The sequence below is a fragment of the Somniosus microcephalus genome, chromosome 7, assembly GCF_052327205.1.
Source record: "Somniosus microcephalus isolate GS21.2 chromosome 7, FLI_Smic_1.0, whole genome shotgun sequence".
In the NCBI taxonomy this organism is placed as follows: domain Eukaryota; kingdom Metazoa; phylum Chordata; class Chondrichthyes; order Squaliformes; family Somniosidae; genus Somniosus; species Somniosus microcephalus.
Genome location: NC_140993.1, coordinates 99531643 through 99550098, shown reverse-complemented (window position 1 = coordinate 99550098; position 18456 = coordinate 99531643).

The following is an 18456-nucleotide window of genomic DNA, read 5'->3' as shown; positions in this document are numbered from 1 at the left end:
GAGGGGATTGTTACGTCCGTGTAATAATAAGAAAAGGACTGCAGAGAACGGTACAACAGGTATTTACTCAACATGGTTCAAACTGCAACTGAAACAACATTACTACTCAGCGTTATATACAGGTGTGGTCACTGCCGGTACTACAGTATACAGGAGCTGTAGAAAGTAGTTCCCCCCCTTAAAAAGGTACATACATTACAATTCCTCCCCTTTTAGATTAACAGTACCATAACACTCATTTAACAATTAAATATCAAACTAATTACAATTAACACTTTTAACATGCAACATTAGCTGAAAATAGTCTATTTATAAATTCAGTTTTTGGGGAGGCTTCCTGATCCTTTTTGGATAGCGCCTTTCCCGAGTGTCTTGCTCTTGGTGCGGAGGCGATTCTGGCCCCCTGTCGTCGGTTGGTTCATCAGCTTCCGATGCTACTGTTTCTGGGATAGATGCTACCTGTACGTCGGGTTCATCACCAGGTACGTATGGGCGAGGCATGGGGTTGACTCATTCCTGTGACTCTAGGATCGGGTTAGCATGGCGTCTCACGATGCTCTCCCCAACATCCACTGTGTACATTAGTGGCCCCTGCCGTGTGCATATCGTTCCTGGTTGCCATTTCTCTGTTCGGTAGTCGCGGGCCAAGACTGGTTGCCCTACATTGAAGCTGCTTGTCGGCTTCTCATTGATGTGCTGGAATTGCTTACTCTCAACATCTCTTCGTACATTTGGTCTGAGCAAATCCAGACGAGATCTCAACCTTCGGTTAAAGAACATCATGGCCGGGGCCTGGTTGGTGACTGCATGTGTCGCATTTCTGTAGGCTAACAGGAAATTGTCCACCTTATGCTGCAGTGGAATGTCATCATCACACATGGCCTTTACTGCTTTTTTAAAGGTTTGTACGAACCTCTCAGCCAATCCATTTGTGGCTGGATGATATGGGGCGGATGTATAATGCCTTACCCCATTCCTTTTCATAAATCTTCGAAACTCTTCGGACACAAACTGTGGTCCGTTATCAGAGCAAATCTGCTCTGGCAAGCCGTTCCTGGCAAAAATGGTCCATAGGACGGCAATAGTTTTCTCCATGGTGGTGGAGGACATTTTGATCACCTCAGGTCATTTCGAGTGCGCATCCACGGCTATTAAAAATATTGAGTCCATGAATGGACCAGCAAAATCAATATGCACCCGTTGCCATGGAGAGGAGGGCCACTCCCATGGGTGTAGAGGGGCATGTGGTGGTGCATTTTGGACCTTCTGGCATCCTGAGCAGCTCTTTGTCAGGTCCTCGATTTGCTGATCGATCCCCGGCCACCACACAAGCCCTAGCAAGGCTTTTCATTTTCACCCCTCCCAGATGACCTTCGTGAAGCTTATTGAGCACTCTCTCCCTTAACTTGGGCGGAATTACCACTCGGGATCCACACATCAAGGTCCCCTGGCATACTGACAGCTGTTCTCTTCTGGATGAGAATGCTGGCAACAGTGAGTCGCCATGTGCTGGCCATCCCTTCACCGTCAAATCATATACCCGAGACAGTGTCGGGTCATTTTGGGTCTCCTTCTCTATACCAGTGTTAGTTACTGGCAAGCATTCAATTATAGCCGAATGAAATATTTCGACAGGATCCACTGCTGGTGCTTCCTCCGCAGTAGGCAGTGGCAGGCGTGATAGCCCATCAGCGTTTCCATGCTGTTTCGTGCCCTTATACTCGATTTCATATTGGTGCGCCCCTAGAAAAAGGGACCATCTTTGTAGCCGTTGCGCAGTCATCACCGGAACGCCCTTCTTTGGATTAAAGATGGAGACAAGTGGTTGGTGGTCAGTCAGCAAGGTGAACTTCTGCCCATGCAGATAGTGATTGAACTTTTTCCACTCCCCACACTAGGCGGAGGGCCTCCCTGTCAATCTGGGTGTAGTTACGCTCGGCTGAGGTTCGTGACCGAGACGCAAAGGCTACTGGCCTCTCCGAGCCGTCCGGGAATTTGTGCGATAGCACCGCTCCAATGCCATAGGGTGATGCATCACACGCCAACCGAATTGGTAGTGCTGGGTTGAAATGAGCCAACACCTCTTTTGATGTGATCAATGCTTTGCTCTTCTGGAAAGCTCATTTACATTCGTCACTCCACTTCCATGGTACCCCCGTTTGCAGTAGGGTGTTCAGTGGGTGTAGTACGGTAGACAAATTCGGCAAGAACTTATGGTAGTAGTTCACCAGCCCGAGGAACGACCTCAGTTGTGACACATTTTCCGGTGCTGGAGCCTTGACTACTGCCTCAATCTTTTCAGGGGACTTATGTAACCCCTCTTTGTCAATAACGTGGCCACAATACGAGATCTGCTTCTGGAAAAACTCGCATTTGTGGCGATTAGCTCGTAGCTCATATTCCTTCAATCTAGTGAGCTGTCAGGGCGAGGCTGGTTCTGGACCCAAGTGCAGAGACGAGGCTAGAGGCAGGTATAAAGTTCAAACAAAGTACTTTACTTAATAAACACAAAGATACAATTACACTTTAGAAGCTCTGACAAGCAACCACTTGGCACAAAGGCTTGTCAAGACTGAACACAGAGAAGGGGGAAAACAGAACTTATATACTACAAATCACAGGTGAAACTCATAAGCCCAATAACAGTCAATTAAGGATTAACACAGGAGTAACCACTCATGAAGGTGCCACCTAGGGGTTACTAGGAGAACTAACCAGCACCCTCACAGGACCCCCTCCCCTAGTACGGCTCCTGACGTTCCTCCTGGACAAGCCGGGTGGCGACGGTGAAAATCCCTTATGAGTTCCGGATCCAAAATGTCCCGGGCCGGAACCCAGGAACACTCCTCAGGACCGAAACCCTCCCAGTCAACCAGGTATTGGATGCTCCTCCTGACCTGGCGACAATCAAGGAGGCGACGGACCGTGAAGGCTTGCTGGCCGTCGATCATACGGGGCTGGGGCTGGTGGGGGGTCTAGCCACAGGAACCAAGGGACTAGTAAGAACCGGCTTGAGGTGAGAGATATGAAATGTGGGATGTATCCTCATCGATCGAGGAAGGAGGAGCCGGTAGGCCACCGGGTTTACTTGCTCCAAAATCCTAAAAGGTCCTATGAACCGGGGAGCCAACTTGCGGGACTCCACATGGAGCGGAAGATTCTTGGTAGACAGCCAGACCTTCTGTCCGGCCCGGAACCGAGGAGCTGGGCGACGGTGACGGTCGGCCTGCACCTTCTGCCGAGATGAGGCAAGCTGCAAGGCGGATCGGGCCCTCCTCCAAGTATGACGGCAGCGTTGGACTAACCCCTGGGCAGCCGGCACTCCTACCTCCCTCTCCTGTTCCGGGAAGAGTGGCGGTTGGAAGCCATATTGGCACTCAAAAGGCGAAAGACCAGTGGAGGAGCTCTGAAGGGTATTATGTGCATACTCTGCCCAGACCAGGTACTTGCTCCAGGAAGAAGGATTGGAGGACACAAAGCTTCGTAGCACCCTCTCCAGATCCTGATTAGTTCTCTCAGTCTGGCCGTTAGATTGAGGGTGGAACCCTGAAGAGAGACTGACGGAAGCCCCCAGGAGGGAACAAAAGGCCTTCCAAAACCTAGGAGGAAAACTGAGGACCATGGTCAGAGGCAACATCCAGGGGCAAGCCATGGAAGCGGAAGACGTGTTGGACAACCAGCTGGGCGGTCTCCCTGGCAGAGGGAAGCTTGACAAGAGGAACGAAGTGAGCAGCCTTTGAAAAGCGATCAACCACAACTAGGATGGTGGTGAATCCTTCAGATGGAGGTAGCCCGGTGATGAAATCCAGGGCGATATGAGACCAGGGACGGCTGGGAATAGGCAAGGGATGCAGGAGACCAAACGGAGGTTGTTGGGATGTCTTGTTCTGGGCACAGACGGGACAAGCGGAGACAAAGGCCCGGGTGTCGGCTTCCATAGCGGGCCACCAGAATCTCCTTTAAGAAACTCGAGAGTCCGATGGATCCCAGCATGACCCGTCACTCGAGAAGAATGGCCCCATTGAAGAACCTGGGCGCGTGCTCGACTGGGAACATATAGTTTATTAGGAGGGCCTCCTCCGGGATCGGCCTCCTGACGTTGGGCCCTTCGCACCACAGTCTCAATCTCCCACACAACGGGAGCCACGATGCAGGAACTAGGGACGATAGGTTCCGGAATCCGGTCCTTCTCCGAGGGGTCAAACTGGCATCCGGTTTGAGGTTCTTAGACCCTGGGCGGTACGACAAGAGAAAGTTGAACCGGTTAAAGAAGAGTGCCCACCTGGCCTGCCGGGGGTTGAGGCGCTTAGCGTCCTGAATATATATCAGGTTCTTATGGTCGGTCCAGACGACAAAAGGATGTTCCGCTCCCTCCAACCAGTGTCTCCACTCCTCCAAGGCCAACTTAACTGCCAAAAGCTCCCTGTTGCCGACATCATAGTTACACTCAGCTGGCTTCAGGCGACGGGAGAAGGCGGCACAGGGATGAAGTTTTTGGTCCTTGGGGGAGCGCTGGGACAGGACAGCCGCAACTCCAATATCCGAGGCATCCACCTCTACGATGAAGGGCAGGATGGGATCAGGATGTATCAAAATGGGGGCGGAGGTGAAGCGTTGCTTGAGCTCCTGGAAGGCCCGTTCTGCTTCAGAACACCAGCTGAACTGTACAGGCGAGCCCTTGGTCAATGCGGAGAGGGGGGCGGCAAGGGAGCTGAAGTTACGGATGAAGCGTCTGTAAAAGTTGGCGAATCCCAGGAACCGCTGAATCTGCTTAACCGACGTGGGACTCGGCCAGTTCAGGACGGCTTGAACCTTACTCGGATCCATCTGGACGCTTCCACCAGAGAGAACGTAGTCCAGGAAGGTGACCTTAGTGACGTGGAATTCACACTTCTCGGGTTTGACGAAGAGACGGCTCTCCAAGAGCCTCTGCAACACCCGCCTGACGTGTTGGACATGCTGCTGGGGGGACTTCGAGAAGATGAGAATGTCATCCAAATAAACAAACACGAACTGATTCAGCAGGTCCCGGAGCACGTCATTGACCAGAGCCTGGAAGACAGCAGGAGCGTTAGTGAGACCAAAGGGCATGACAAGGTATTCCCAGTGACCGCTCGGGGTGATAAAGGCAGTTTTCCATTCATCCCCCTCCCTAATGCGGACCAGGTTATATGCGTTGCAGAGGTCAAGTTTGGAGAAGATGGTAGCTCCCTGTAGCTGCTCAAACACTGAAGACATCAAAGGGAGAGGATAGCGGTTCTTAATCGTAATTTTGTTAAGCCCCCGATAGTCTATACAAGGCCTGAGACCACCATCCTCCTTTTTTACAAAAAAGAAACCTGCACTCGCTGGGGAGGTGGAAGGACGAATGAAACCTGTGGCGAGGGCTTCTTTGATATATTCCTCCATCGAAACATTCTCGGGGCCAGAGAGAGAGTAGAGCCGACCCCGAGGGGGGCAAGTGCCAGGCAGGAGATCAATCGCACAGTCGTAGGGCCGGTGTGGGGGGAGTGTAGAGAATCGCCCCTTACTAAATACCGCAAGGAGGTCCGAATACTCAGGAGGCACACGAGCAAGGTCCAGCTGATCGGCTGGCTCGGGAGGGGAAGGACGAGGCAGACTAGGGAAGACCTTGAGACAGTTAGTTGAACATGAAGGGCCCCACTCCAGCACCGTCCCAGTAGTCCAGTCAATATGAGGGTTGTGGAGAAAGAGCCACGGGTGTCCAAGAACGAGGGGGAGCTCAGGGGAATCTATCAGGTGAAACTGCAACAACTCTTGATGTCTCTCCCCCACTTGGACCTGTAACACTCCAGGTGATATGATGAACGTGCCCAGAACCAAGGGGCCTGCCATCGAGGGCGGTGACTTGTAAAGGCTGGTCCAGGCAGGAGAAAGGAATTTTCAGTCTGTGCACCAGGGTACGGTCAATAAAACAACCCGCGGCCCCAGAGTCAATGAACGCCTGCAGATTGAACTGCTTTCCCTCCCAAGAGAGACGAGTAGGAATCAGGGTTTGGAAGACAGAAGGGGTAGGAGAAAGGGTTTGATCAGTCTGTATCCTCCCAATCCTCCTGGCTTGTTCCTGGAGCTCTGGGCATGTGGCTCTGAAATGACCAGACAGGCCACAGTAAAGACAACACCCCTCTCTCAATCTCCTCTGTCTCTCAACCTGGGAGACCAGAGTTCTGCAGAGTTGCATAGGTGTCTCTTCCATGCTAACAGGTGGACTCGGGGGTACTTGGAAACTCCTGGTCAGATCCGGAACACCGGACGATCTCACCCCTGTGGAAGTAGTGAATCTCCTCTCTCTAGCATGCTCCCGGAGGCGGTTATCCACTCTGACAGCAAGGGAGATGAGCGTGTCAAGGTCCTCCGGGATCTCTCTGGGCGCTAGTTCATCCTTGATAGTTCCGGAAAGGCCGTAAAAAAACATGGAAAGAAGGGCCTCGGTGTTCCAGCGACTCTCCACAGTGAGTGTGCGGAACTCAATGGCGAAGTCGGCTACGCTGCAGCCGCCCTGGCGGAGATTCAAAAGTCTCTTAGCTGCCTCCCGTCCACTCACAGGATGGTCAAAGACCTTGCTAATCTCATCGGTGAAATCGACAGCGTCACAGCAGACCGAAGATTGCTGCTCCCAGATAGCGGTAGCCCAGGCGAGAGCTTTTCCCGAGAGTAGTGAAATAATGAATGCTACCTTAGAGCGAGATGAATGGAACATGGAAGGTTGAAGTTCAAAAACCAGGGAGCACTGGGTCAGGAAGCCACGACACTTGCCTGGATCACCATCATAGCGCTCCGGCGCAGGTAGGCGAGGCTCTCGGTAAGTCAGGCGATCGGCGACCAGGGGGGTAGCACCCAAAAGGAACTGACTGAAGAGGAACATCCTGAGCAGAAGCCACAGCGGCTAGGTGAATGGTCTGAGTCCACGTATCTACCTTGTCCGAAATGCTTTGGAGAAGTTGCTCAAGGCGGCCGAGGAAAACACCTTGATGGGAGAGAATAGAACGAAGTTCCTCCATCCCTGCTGGGTCCATACTGGCTCAGTCTTACTGTCAGGGCGAGGCTGGTTCTGGACCCAAGTGCAGAGACGAGGCTAGAGGCAGGTATAAAGTTCAAACAAAGTACTTTACTTAATAAACACAAAGATACAATTACACTTTAGAAGCTCTGACAAGCAACCACTTGGCACAAAGGCTTGTCAAGACTGAACACAGAGAAGGGGGAAAACAGAACTTATATACTACAAATCACAGGTGAAACTCATAAGCCCAATAACAGTCAATTAAGGATTAACACAGGGGTAACCACTCATGCCGTTTTACCTCCGGACGGAGGCGGAGGTCCCCAATGGGGGGCTCTCTATGCGGGAGTCCTCCCTTGTTCTATCGGGGATTTGGCCTGGAGGGTGTTGCACAGAGCAGTTCCGTGCAATAGATTTTTTAAGTAGGTTTACGGACTCCCAGACCGCCTGTTTGTTTTGCGGTCTGGAGGAGTCCGTCTTTCACGCTTACACGGGGTGTGAGAGGTTGCAGCCCCTCTTCCATTTTTTGAGGGGGCTGCTCCTCAAATTTTGGTTGCACTTCAGTCCCACGCTCCTGATCTACGGTCACCCCGTGCGGAGGGGAGCGGGCGGGTCGGAGGACCTCCTCGTGGGCCTGCTCCTGGGCCTGGCCAAGAAAGCCATCAATTGGTCCTGGCAGCGGGCGAGCGAGGGGGTCGTCCGACCGGATTGCCTCCCCCTCTTCCGTGGCCATGTTCGCGCCCGGGTGGCCCTAGAGATGGAGCACGCGGTGTCCGCCGGCACGCTCGAGCTCTTTCGTGACCGGTGGGCGCCGCGGGGACTGGAGTGCATTGTTAATCGGGACAACCAAATTTTAATTTGATTGGTGGAGGGTTATTTAAAAGGGTAATTGGGTTGTTGTCACCTTATTTGTGAAATTGTTTCTTTTTTGGGTCCAATGAAAAGAGAGGGTAACCACTCATGCCGTTTTACCTCTGGACGGAGGCGGAGGTCCCCAATGGGGGGCTCTCTATGCGGGAGTCCTCCCTTGTTCTATCGGGGATTTGGCCTGGAGGGTGTTGCACAGAGCAGTTCCGTGCAATAGATTTTTAAGTAGGTTTACGGACTCCCAGACCGCCTGTTTGTTTTGCGGTCTGGAGGAGTCCGTCTTTCACGTTTACACGGGGTGTGAGAGGTTGCAGCCCCTCTTCCATTTTTTGAGGGGGCTGCTCCTCAAATTTTGGTTGCACTTCAGTCCCACGCTCCTGATCTACGGTCACCCCGTGCGGAGGGGAGCGGGCGGGTCGGAGGACCTCCTCGTGGGCCTGCTCCTGGGCCTGGCCAAGAAAGCCATCAATTGGTCCTGGCAGCGGGCGAGCGAGGGGGTCGTCCGACCGGATTGCCTCCCCCTCTTCCGTGGCCATGTTCGCGCCCGGGTGGCCCTAGAGATGGAGCACGCGGTGTCCGCCGGCACGCTCGAGCTCTTTCGTGACCGGTGGGCGCCGCGGGGACTGGAGTGCATTGTTAATCGGGACAACCAAATTTTAATTTGATTGGTGGAGGGTTATTTAAAAGGGTAATTGGGTTTTTGTCACCTTATTTGTGAAATTGTTTCTTTTTTTTTTGGTCCAATGAAAAGAGAGGGTAACCACTCATGAAGGTGCCACCTAGGGGTTACTCGGAGAACTAACCGGCACCCTCACAGTGAGCACCTGCTCCAGGTTGGCGAGGTGATCACTGTCATTTTTGCCCGTGACCAGGATGTCGTCCAAATAACACTGGGTCCCTGGAATCCCTTGCAGGACTTGTTCCATTGCCCTTTGCCAAATAGCCGGAGCTGATGCTACCCCGAACACCAGCCGGTTGTATTGGTAGAGACTTTTATGAGTGTTGATCGTGAGGTACTGTTTCGAGGCTTCTTCTACCTCCATTTGCAGGTATGCCTGGGCCAGATCAATCTTAGTGAAGCGTTTCCCTCCAGATAGTGAGGCGAAAATATCTTCAATCCGCGGAAGCGGATATTGTACAGTGTGAAGGACTAGGTTCACTGTCACCTTAAAGTCCCCACAGATGCAAACCTTCTTTGGTTCCCCAGGCGTATTACTCAACGACCTCTTCATTACAGGAACGATGGGTGTAGCCCACTCGCTCCAGTCCACTTTGGATAGTACTCCTGAACGTTCCAACCCTTCCAGCTCTGCTTCGACGGCTGGTCTGATTGCATAAGGCACTGGTCTGGCCTTAAAAAACTTTGGGCTTGCATTTTCCTGTATTTTGATCGTCGCTGTTATGCCTTTTAGTGTTCCGAGTCCCTGCTGGAACACTTCTTGTGCGTCAGTTAGCATTTTTGACAGTCGTCCAGGTGTGACGTCGTCATCCTTTTTGGCATCTACAGTCAGTGCTTGTATGGAATGCCAATCTAGCTGTATCTTCCGGATCCATTCACGTCCTAGTAGTGGTGGTCCTCCATCTGGCAATACATATAGGTCCATCTTTGGTGTTTCCTTGCCGTTACATATAACGTTCACCCTTATTTTTCCTTTGGGGTAGACTTTTTGCCCCGTGTACGTCTTCAAGACAATCTTTGTATCTCTCAAGGGTATATGTGAGAATAGCCGCTTGTAGTCCCTTCGGTTTATGACTGTTAGGGCTGATCCTGTGTCCAATTCCATTTTCACTTGGACTCCTGCTATCTTGAGCGTGACCCAGATAGTTTGGTGATCCTCCGTTTTGACCACATTATGTAGTTTCAGACAACCCAGCTCCTTGCTTCCAGAGTCTGTATCACTCTTCTGTTCGTCTGAACTACTCTCCGTCACCTTATGTACCTTCTTGTAATTCTCCTGTGGAGATTTCTTGCTGCTGGTTTTCTTTTCCGACCTGCAGACTCTTGCTGTGTGTCCTACTTTTCCACACTGTCTGCACACTTTGTCCTTGAACCAGCAATCATTATGGTCGTGTGTTGTTCTGCCGCAGCGATAGCACTTCACTGCTCCGTATGACATTTCATTTGTGCCATATTCTTGCGGTCTCCGTTGTATCTCTGCAGCGCCCCGTGCTGCTGCTTTGTGTGATACTGCAATGCTGAAAGCCTTGTCCAGCGTAAGATCCTTTTCTGATAGAAGCCGTTTCTGGGTTCCTTCACTTTGAAGCCCACACACAAACTTGTCCCTTAAAGTATCTGCTAGTCCCGTTCCAAACTGGCAGTGTTTCGATAGCTTGCGCAGTTCCGTTAAATACTCAGCATTACTTTCATCTTCATGCTGGTTCCTTTTGTGAAACTTAAATCTTTCTGCTATCAGCAGCGGTGTGGGGTTTAAGTGGTCCTGTAGGATTGACACTATGTTTTCAAAATCCTTTTCTACTGGCTTCTCTGGGTTACTAGGTTTCGTAGTAAGCCATACGTTTTTGCACCCATTGAATTCAACAATACCAGCGCTTTCTTGTCATCTGGCACTTCGTTCGCCTTGCAGTATACTTCTATGCGTTCGACATATGTCGTCCAATCTTCAACTTCATTGTCGAACGCTGTAATACTGCCACTCTTCAGCATTTTTGGGTGTGGTTAGACTGGCTTAAAATGGCGTCTCCCGCGCTTTCCTTTCTTCCCCGCTGCGGCTTAAAATGGCGTCTCCCGCGCTGCTGCCAACGCCGCTCTCGGCGGTCCTCTGCGGTCCTCGTGGCAATGGCAGCGCCTCACGTTTTCCTGCGCGCCTCTCTCCCCCGTTGACGCTGCTCGGCCCTTGACCACCAGCTGCGCTCTGCTCTCTCTCGCCTCTTTCCCTCGTTGACGCCGCTCGGTCCTGAACACCGGCTGCGCCCTGTGCGCTCTGCCCTGTCTCTCTCCCCCGTCGACGCTGCTCAGCCTTTTTCTGTGCCACTCGGTCGGGCTCTAGCCCGTCGCTGTCCGGGAAGGGTCTGCGCAGTACCTGTTGCCAGCCGGTTTCGCTGGACCACCGTGACTGGAAAGCCAAGCCTGGCCCTCGACAGCCTCCCCTGCGATGCTCAAATCTCCGCTGGATGACTGGGCGGTTGCCCGTGGTCGACGCCCGTGCTTCTGGACTCGACCTTCTTCCACTGTTCTCCAGGAGCAAATCCCTGGGAGGTGATGCAGAGTTGCAGGTAGGTTCGAACTTGCTCGTCGCCACTGTTACGTCCGTGTAATAATAAGAAAAGGACTGCAGAGAACGGTACAACAGGTGTTTACTCAACGTGGTTCCAACTGCAACTGAAACAACAGATTACTACTCAGCGTTATATACAGGTGTGGTCACTGCCAGTACTACAGTATACGGGAGCTGTAGAAAGTAGTTCCCCCCTTAAAGGTACATACATTCCAGGGATCATAGGGGGAAGGAGAGGAGAGAGGATCATAGGGGGAAGGAGAGGAGAGGGGATCATATGGGGGGAAGGAGGAGCGAGGATCATAGGGGGAAGGAGAGGAGAGGGGATCATATGGGGGGAGGGAGGAGAGAGGATCATGGGGGAAGGAGACGAGAGGGGATCGAGGGGGGAGGGAGGAGAGGGGATCATGGGGGGGAGGGAGGAGAGGGGATCATGGTGGGGAGGAAGGAGAGGGGATCATAGGGGGAAGGTAGGAGAGGGGGAGGAGAGGAAAGGGGATTGAAGGGGGGAGAGGAGAGGGGATCAAAGGGGGGGAGGGAGGAGAGGGGAACGAGGGGGGAGGAGAGGAAAGGGGATTGAACAGGGAGAGGAGAGGGGATCGAGGGAGGAGGAGCGGGGATTGAAGGGGTAGAATTGCTCGGAGAGGCAGGAGCTCAGAGAGGGAGGAGCTCAGAGGGGGGGAGAAGGTCAAGAGCTCAGCAGGGGCGGGAGGTCAGGAACTCGGGGGTGGGAGAAGGTTAGGAGGCTCAGGGGGAGGTTAGGAACTCGGAGAGGGGGGAGAAGGTCAAGAGCTGGGGGAGAAGGTTAGGAGCTCGGGGAGAGAAGTTCAGGAACTTATTAGGTGGGAGCACGGTATGAACAGTGGGGAGGGGGGAAGAACGTGATCCAGGTCTAAAGGAGGAGCTGGGGGGGGGGGGGGGGAATGAGAGCAAGAGTGTGATCTGAATGGCAAGATAGTTCACATTCTCCCACCCTCTCTTAGGCCTGGATCATGTTCCTCCACCCCCACCCCCTTTACACCTACAGCACATTTTCCCTCTCCTCCCCCCCGCAACACCCCACCCCCCTCGCCCGACAGTTCAAGAAGGCAGCTCACTACCACCCTCTCAAGGGAAACTAGGGATGGGCAATAAATAATTACATTTTTAAAAATGAGAGCGTATTCTGTGTTGGTCCTACAACATGCAGAACATTACATTTATGGTTGTTTGCCGGACTCGACTATTCCAATGTTCTCCTGGTCAGCCTCCCACCTTCCACCCTTAGTGAACTTGAGCTCATCCAAAACTCTGCTCAACATGTCCTAACACACAGCAAGTCCCATTCACCCATCACCCCAGTGCTATCACCCCTGATCTATATTGGCTCATGGTCCACCAACAACGTTCCCGCTAAGCTGCACATCCACGCAGCAGACTGGAGGTCCCACGCAGGCTGTTTTTGAATAGGAGATTTTATGCATGAGAGATTTTGCACATGTGCAAAATTTTGAATGTGCTGCACAGCCTATTAAAGGGACCGTGCACCCAAAAAAAAATAGCAAGAACATTGTTCACCTTGATTTTAAAATTCTCATCCTCATGTTAAAACCCCTCCATGGCCTCACCCCTTCCTATCTGTATTCGGCAGTGTGAGCGCAGTGAGTGCTCCTAACCTGGGAGGGTGAGCCCTGTTTGTTCCCTGAAAGCAGTAGTGTTGGCACTGCGATTGGATCAAATTACTCATTGCAAAGATCTTGATTACTCCAGCAGGCAGGATCAAATTACACATTCCAGGCAGGGTGTGTCTTGTCCTCCAAGGGGACCAATCAGAAATTTGGTGTTGCAAATAGCCACGACCCTCACTCTTCTAAACTCCAGAGAGCATAAGCCCATTCTGCTCAACCTCTTCTTATAGGACAACCCACTCACCCCAGGAATCAATCTACTGACATTTTTGTTGCTGGGGAATTCTCCCCAGTGCCCTGGCCAACATTTATCTCTCAACTAACATCACTAAAACAGGTTATTTGGTCATTTATCTCACTGGTGTTGGTAGTATCTTACTGTGTGCAAATTGACTGCTGCATTTTCCAACATTATAACAGTGATTGCACTTCAAAAGTACTTTGTTTGCTGTGAAGTGCTTTGGGACATCATGAGGTCAAGAAAGGCACTACATAAATGCAAGTTCTTTCTTTAAATAACTCAATCAAGTGGCTGTTATTCATGTACGAGCTGGATAGCAATCAGATGGGAGAGCTCTACCTGCTTCTTCCTAACCCATGCTACTGATGCCATAGTAGCACTTTTACTGCCACTCCAACTAAGATCAACATTAACACAGACCAGGAAACACACTAAATCTTGCGCACCAATCCTATCCTTGCTGACCTACATTAGCTCCTAGTCCTTAACACCTCTAATTTAATATTCTTATCCTCATGTTTAAATTCCTTCACAGCTTCGTCCCTCCCTATCACTGCAATCTCCTCCAGCCCTACAACACCCCCCCCCCCCAGAACTCTGCATTCTAGCCTCTTGTGCATCCCTCCTTCCCTAAGCCTCACCATTGGTGGCCCTGTCTTCAGCTAGCTAGGCCCCATGCTCTGGAATTCCCTTCTCAAACCTCTCTGCCTCGCCACCTCTCTCCTCCTTTAAGACCCTCATTAAAACTCACCTTCTTGACCAAGCTTTTGATCACCCCTCCTAATACCTTCTTTAGCTGAGCATCCATTTTTGTTTTATTAGAATCATAGAATCTTATAGCACAGAAGGAGGCCATTCAGCCAGCTCTTTGAAAGAGCTATCCAAATGGTCCCACTCCCCTACTCTTCCCCATAGCACTGTAATGTTTTCATTCTTCTACGAAGCACCTTGGAACGTTTTTCTACATTAAAGCTGTTGATATGTTGTTGTAGTAGTGGTATGAGTTCCACCTTGGGACATTCCTGGCCTGTATGAATGACTTACTCACTGAATAAGCTAGCTGATCCATTCAGGGAGCCTATATAAAAATGATGGTCAACAATAATGCTTCTTTATGTACAGAAAAATAGTAAGCAGTGAGAAGGATAGTAGCAGACTTCAGAAGGACACTGGTGAAATGGACAGATTATGGTAGATGAAATTTAAGGCAGAGAATTTTGGAAGTAAGAAGGAGGAGAGGCAATATAAACTAAATAGTGCAATTTTAAAGGGGATGCAGGAACAGAGAAACCTGGGAGTTTGTGTACAGAAATCTTTGAAGGTAGCAGGACAACCTGATAAGGCTGTTAAAAAGGCATACAGTATCCTTGGCTTTATAAATAGAGTCATGGAGTGCATAAAGAAGGAAGTTCTGCTAAACCTTTATAAATCACTGGTTAGACCTCAACTGGAGTTTTGTGTCCAATTCTGACACCACACTTTAGGAAGGATGTCAAGGCCTTGGAGAGGATGCAGAGGAGATTTACTGGAATGGTACCAGGGATGAGCAACTTCAGGTACATGGGGAGACGAGAGAAGCTGAGATAGTTCTCCTAAGAACAGAGAAGGTTATGGGGAGATTTAATAGTGGTGTTCAAAATCATGAAGGATTTTGATAAGAGTAAATAAGGAGAAACTGTTTCCAGTGTCAGAGGGGTTGGTAATCAGAGGACACAGATTTTAACTAATTGGCAAAAGAGCCAGAGGTGAGATGAGGAGACACTTTTTACACAACGAGTTATTATGGATTAATGATCTGGAGACATGGGGGGAATTTTGCCAGCCCTGGGGAGGCGGGTATGGAGGTGGGACTGCTGGGAAAATGGCAGAAACAGCTACCCGCCTCCATGTCATCTTCCCAGGAGGCGGGTAGCCGTCCCGCACCGGGTCCCGTCTCCTTGGAGGCAGAAAGGGATTAAAGCCTATTAACTGCCTGTTAACAGGTAGTTAACAGGCAGAAGATAGGATTATCCCCTTTTTGCCCTCACAAGTGCGGGCGTCCCGAAGGCTCCAAAACACGCCAGCTCAGCGAGGCGAGTACTGGGTCTGTGGGGGTCGGGGGGTGCCAAAGTGTGGTGTGAAGGTAAGTGATGGGTGCAAGAGTGTAGAGGTGAGTATCTGAGGTCAGTGCAAAGTGTTTTTAAAAGTGTACTTACCTTTGTTTCTTCCTGCAGGCTTCAGTCGGTTTGTATGCAGAGACTCTCGGACCTCCGTGTTGCAGATGAGAGATGGCTGTTGCATTCTCATATGCAACAACCATCTCATTTCTGTAAAAGAAAGAAGGTTGATGAGGTCTTGTATGCAAGAACTCATCAAACTGCAGAGAATGTCACTGTTTGACAGCTTCACAGAGCTGTCAAACGATGACAATTCATCTGTCAAACATTTTTGACAGATGAAACGTCATACGTTGACATGCTCTGCAATTGTCTTTCCCTTGATTGGCCTGCTAAGCCTGCTGGGCGGGCTTAACAAGGTCAATCAAGGGAAAATAGCATGGGTTGACCACAAATTGATGGAGGCGGGACATCGACCCGACAAGCTGCAGTCCCGCCTCCAACGCGCCCCCATTCACAAAATTGTTCCCATGAGTTCAAATCCCACCACCGCAACTGGGGAATTTAATTCAGTTAATTAAATACATCTGGAATAAAAAGCTAGAATCAGTAATGGTGACCATGAAACTACCGGATTGTGGTAAAAACCCATCTGGTTCACTAATGTCCTTTAGGGAAGGAAATCTGCCGTCCTTACCTGGTCTGGCCTATATGTGACTCCAGACCCACAGCAATTAACCCACACTCTTAACTGCCCTCTGAAATGGTAAGTCACTCAGTTGTACCAAACCACTACAAAGAACAGCGATTCAAGAAGGCAGCTCACCACCACCTTCTCAAGGGCAATTAGGGATGGGCAATAAATGTTGGCCTTGCCAGCAGCACCCACATCCCATGAACGAATAAATTAAAAAAAAATTATGATCTGGAATGCACTGCCTGAAAGGGTGGTGGAAGCAGATTCAATAGAAAGTTTCAAAAGGGAATTTGATAAATACTTGGTGGGAGAAAATTGCAGGGCAATGGGGAGAGAGCAGGGGAGTAAGTCTAATTGGACAGCTCTTTCAATGGCACAGGCACGATGGGCTGAATAGCCTCCTTCTGTGCTGTAAGATTATATGATTCTATCATCTCAAGAAAGGTTGTACAATATTTAAAATATATAAATAATATTAATAATACTTCTGCTTTCATGATTCAGTAGGTAAATGTAGTTTGTTGGAGGCTGCAGAACCATATTGGCCTGGAAGATCCCACATCACTGCATGGAGTGCAGGAATCCTGGCTGATTGTCCCCTCCCTAGCCTAAGGGTGTTGCGATCATTTGCAGTTCTTTTCTTGCTGCCTTGACTGAGAATAGCTAAAGTTCCTTTTATGTTACAGGATGTAGCTGATCTTGTAGTTCTAATGCCTGGGGCTGCACTCCCAAGTGAAAACAGCTGGACCTGCAGAGAACCTCATGGTTCTGCAAATTAAATATGGGGAGCCATTCACACACGTTTGCACTTGCATATTACCGTGGAGCCCAATACATGTCTCTGGAGACTGGCACCTGATACCAGATAATAAAGGGGACAAGTGACACGATGAGATCACTCTCCCGAGGCAACAACAAAAAAGAGCACATTAACTCCACACAGACTCAGGATAGAACCTGGCACTCAGTACACAATGTGCATGGCACTTACCAGCTCAGTTACCATGAACTGTGCTTCTTTTGTTTTTGGCCTCTTTTGAGTCCTTGGGACATAGATGTTTGAAGAGAGATTTAGAAAATACACACATTGGCCCGTAATTTCCGATAGGAAGCTTCCTGTGTGCGGATGCCTCCCATCGGAAGAAAATCTATGCACTTACCTGAGGGCTCCCGAGGTCCGGACACTTCCACTCCTGGGCCTGTCCAAAGTCGAAATGCGCAGGGCCCACGTATTCCCAGGGGCGCATGCGGTTCGTAAGCGTCCCTGGGATCACGTGGGCCAGGCGAGCCAATGAAAGAAGGGAATCTCCCTTCATACTTTTGACAGATAGACCTGTCAAAATTATGAATGGGGATCACCCCAAAAAGACACTAAAACATTAAATACATTTTTAAAAAACCATCACGTTTTTAAAATGAGTTAAAATTACATTAAATTAAATATTTTAAACAAAAACTTAAATTTTGAAAAAATAATTGAAGTTTTTTACGGGGTTAAAAATAAACTTACCTTTTTAAAAATATTATTAAATTATAAATGAGTGAGAATTTTTAAAAAACTTTTTTAAACTCTTATGCTGGTAAAAGCAGGCCTTAGGCTTTTACCAGGTGTAAGATTTCGAAGGGTTTTCTGCGGGCGGAGGTTCTGCAGAAAGTGGAACTATCCACCCGCAGAGGCCCTTCTCCAGGACAGGCGTCCGATTTGTCGAGAGCATTCTTGACAGATCGGAAATGCCGGTTTTCAGCACATGCGCTTCGCATGCCTGAAACCGGCTTTTCCGATGTCCCTACGGGTGTGTACACATCGGAAAATACGGACTTATATTTATTGTTGAGAGGTGCATTGAGGGCAGTTTCGAATTCCCCTTATTAGCTCAGTTTAAAAGTTGTTACTACCACAGTATTAAAGTTGTATTGTCTGTTAATTGAAGCCCATGAAAATAGTGACTTTTTCTGGAATTGTATCATTTTATAGTAGCAAATGTCACATTTATATGTGAGCTGCTGGTGCTCTTGAATTTCTGGGTGGATTTCAGAGCACCAGCAACACTGAATCAGCTGTGCATTTTCGAGATTGCGTATGTATGGTTGTTCAAAAGTTGCAATTGTGACCTTAAGGTCTTGGATTATGACCTTCCACAATGTTGGAGTAAGGCTGATACTGGCCAACAATGTCAAAGCTATAGAACTGGGCTGTAGATGCAGGCTCAGAACTCAGTCAAAATGGCAAAACAAGAAGGAACTTGCATTTATATAACGCCTTTTACAACCTTAGGACGTCCCAAAGTGCTTTATAGCTAATGAAGTACTTTTGAAGTGTAGTCACTTCTGTAATGTAGAGCAATACAGCAGCCAATTTGCCCACAGCAAGGTTGTATTCCCTAGAATTTAGAAGGTTAAGGGGTGCTCTGATTGAAGTTTTTAAGATATTAAGGGGAACAGGTAGGGTCGATTAAGAGAAACTATTTCCGCTGGTTGGGGATTCTAGGACTGGGGGCATAGTCTAAAATTTAGAGCCAGACCTTTTGGAGTGAAATTAAGAAACACTTCTACACACAAAGGGTGGTAGAAGTTTGGAACTCTCTTCTGCAAATGGCAACTGATGCTAGATCAATTGTTAATTTTAAA